We start from the raw sequence: 3,572 nt of genomic DNA, 5'->3' as shown, positions 1-3,572 counted from the left end.
ATATCTGAAGAATATATGTTGTAACAAGATGGTGTAGTCTCTGATAATGCTGATAATAACTTCTGGAAGTCAAAGGCGATTTAATGAATTTTATTTATTATTTATTTAAAAGACAATTTAAAAAAAGAGAATCTTATATAATTATATGTTATTCGTTTAATAATATGTTTACTACGTTTGTTTCCTGGAAGATTATCGTGCGTTAGTAACTATTCTCCTAAAGTTATATTTATGATCTCGAACAGGCGACACTCTCTTGGTGATTAGAATTTCAATCTGAGTTATTCAATCCTAAATACAAAATCTACTAGCAAAGATATATGATGACTACCTTGACTACCTTGACTACCTTGACTATCTTGACTATCTTGACTACGGTTCTGCTGATCCTACGGCTTTGTTTTTCAAAGAAGTCCCTTTGCTTGTACAATGCGCGTTTATTTATGCTCAAACGATCGAAGCTTTTGTGTAGCTCATCGTTACAATAATCGTTGGTAGTTTTGGTATTTGTTGTGTTCTGTTTCAAATGCAAATTATATATTTTGTTACGGTTTTTTTATTTTAAAAAACCTATATTTTATTTCATAAATAATATTTATTATTTAATACTAAATATTACAAAGTTACAATATTATTTCGACCAACGATTCAGTCGTCCTGACGACCCCCAAAGACTGACTCTCTTGAGTTTTATAAAGAATGACTAAAGTCATTTTCGAGAAATTGAAGATTGGATTGACCAATCGAATTATAACTTCTAAATTTTTTAGGAATTTTCCTGAAGCTTGCTTATCTCCATCCTATAGGATTGAAGCATCAATTTTATAAAGCGCCTCGTAAGCGTGTTCAGCTTTGGCGTCAATAGCCAGATGACGAGGTCAATGTCGAACAGTATTTGGACATCTCATTGATAAACTATTTTATTTAAAACTGATATCTTTTGATACAGTTTCAAAGGTAAATATTTGGCAACAGTGGTGCCATAAGAAAGATATTTCAATGTGCTATAACTATGTACGCATTCTGAAGACACAAAAATGTAAAATGATAGCGCAGTGCCGTTATATTATTTTAGGGTTTTAACTTCCTTCCAGTCAGGAACTGAAGCGTCCCGCTTCTGTTAATGATTGTATCTTTGAGTTCAGTTCCATGAATAGGTTTTCGTTCTTTTTGTTTTTAATTTTTTCTTTATATCTGTTAATTTTCAAAATAATTTTAAATAATATATATGTAATTATTATACTTAGAAATAATTCAATAATTATTGACATCGTTGGATGTCTTTCTATGTTAGTTTTATATGTGTGAATCGAGTAAATTAATATTTTCAAATTTTAATTCTTTGCTTGCGGATTCGATATATTCCGATATTTCGTAATTTACTGGTTTAATATGTTTCACAAAATTCCATATTACGGATTCTTGATAAGAGTAAGTTTGATTATTAATAATAGTATAATTTTCAAAAGTAATTAAATATGTTCCGTTTAATTTTTGATTATTTACAATATTTTTGTCGGAGATCAATATATCTTGGTCTGTAATTATTTCTTATTCTTTATTATTCTTTATTCTTATTCTTTATAAAACGTAAAGGTTTTTCGTTATTTAACAAATTTCGGAGACAGGATTCTTTATTTCTTGTTTGACAGAATGTGTTATCGTTAGGTGAACCTGGAATCCACTTCCATGAATCAAGAAGAAAACTAGCATGTAAGAAAAGCTGTATTGAAGGTAACGTTCTTTGATATTTTAAAGGTACCGTATGTAATGTGCAACATTGGGTTGAATATTAACAATAAAAACGTGAGCCGCTCGTTTTAAGTGTAAAATATAGTAATATTAAATTTTTTTTAATAAAGTTAATACCATAATAATTTAATAATTTCAATGTAAAATTTACGTAATAAAAAATAAAATAGATAAACAAATCTCTCAACACTATTCCTTTGTTTTAATTTATTTTTTAGTTTAACGATAAACGATAAATGTTTTTATTTAGCAAGTTTTCCTTGTATTTATATTTGTATTGAATAAAATATTAAAAATGCACTTTAATCACAAAAAGCTTTTTCTTATTAACTACTTATTTAGTTTCTTGAATGTTTTATTTTCAAAATTATTTAATAATTTTTAAAATTTTTTTAATTTATTGTAATATACTTTTTTATTTTGTGTATATTAATTAACCTTTGTTGCAACTGATTTATTTAAGATACGATCACATTATATATTTTTAAGTTTTGCACATGTATTTTTAAGTAGAATGTGTAATGAATTTAAATATTCTAACTAATTTGTTCCAACTTTTCATACAAAATTTACACATTTTTCGTTGTGATACAAAAAAAAAATTTTATTTAACATATATATAAACATATATATATATATATATATATTTACATGTCAGGAATCTTTTATTATTTAATTTAAGTATTCTATTTCACTCAATACATTTACTCCAAACCTACTAAACCACAACACACATTGTACAAGATGACCGCCTGTCATCATCGACTGTTCAAACGAGAGGGTAGTCAGTTGAAATTATATTACAGCTGAGTCATCCTGATGTAATGATTGACCACAATCATCCAATAAAATTTCTGGTTCCAAATTTTGCGCAGGGCTCGTTATCCATTCCCTTATTCGCGCAGTCTCAACAACGCCTTCATATGGCATTTACGTTATATCTTTACATTTAATATGTTTCAATATTACTAATAAACACCTTTGGTATCGGGTGTTATAGGTCGCAGAAATTGTTTTTAAATACTCACATCGCGTACCTTTTTTATTTTTCTGTAACCACTCCACATGGTTCTTAGTACTCGCATCGCATACTTATTTTTTAGCGTTTGTGACGAGTGCCCCACGTTGGGCGCCAATTATATTTTTTGTTACGGAATCTTTATTTTTAAAAAACTATATTTTATTTCATAAATAATATTTATTATTTAATACTAAAGTTACAATATTCTTTCGACCAACGATTCAGTCGTCCTGACGACCTCTAAAGACTGACTCTTTTGAGTTTTATAAAGAATGACTAAAGTCATTTTCGAGAAATTGAAGATTGGATTGACCAATCGAATTATAACAGTATTATAATTATAAAATTTTTAGGAATTTTCCTGAAGCTTGCTTATCTCCATCCTATAGGATTGGAGCTTCTATTTTCTATAGCGCCTCGTAAGCGTCTTTAGCTTTGGTGTCAATAGCCAGATGACGAGGTCAATGTCGAACAGTATTTGGACATCTCATTGATAAACTATTTTATTTAAAACTGATATCTTTTGATACAGTTTCAAAGGTACATATTTGGCAACAGTGGTGCCATAAGAACTATAGCCATTAAGCCTGAATATTATTCGATAAATAAACGCGCGTAGACGTTTTAAGATATTTTAATGCGCAATAATTAGGTGCGCATTCTGAAGATATGAAAATGAAAATGATGGCGCAGTGCCGTTATGTAATTTTAGGGTTTTCATTTGCACTCTCGCACGCAATAATCCCAACAACAATAGTCCGATACAAACTTGAAAATGAGCAAGCAAATATTTTTTCAT

Source organism: Teleopsis dalmanni, chromosome X, assembly GCF_002237135.1.
Source record: "Teleopsis dalmanni isolate 2A chromosome X, ASM223713v2, whole genome shotgun sequence".
Taxonomy (NCBI): Eukaryota; Metazoa; Arthropoda; class Insecta; order Diptera; family Diopsidae; genus Teleopsis; species Teleopsis dalmanni.
Note: the sequence above shows the minus strand (reverse complement) of the source record.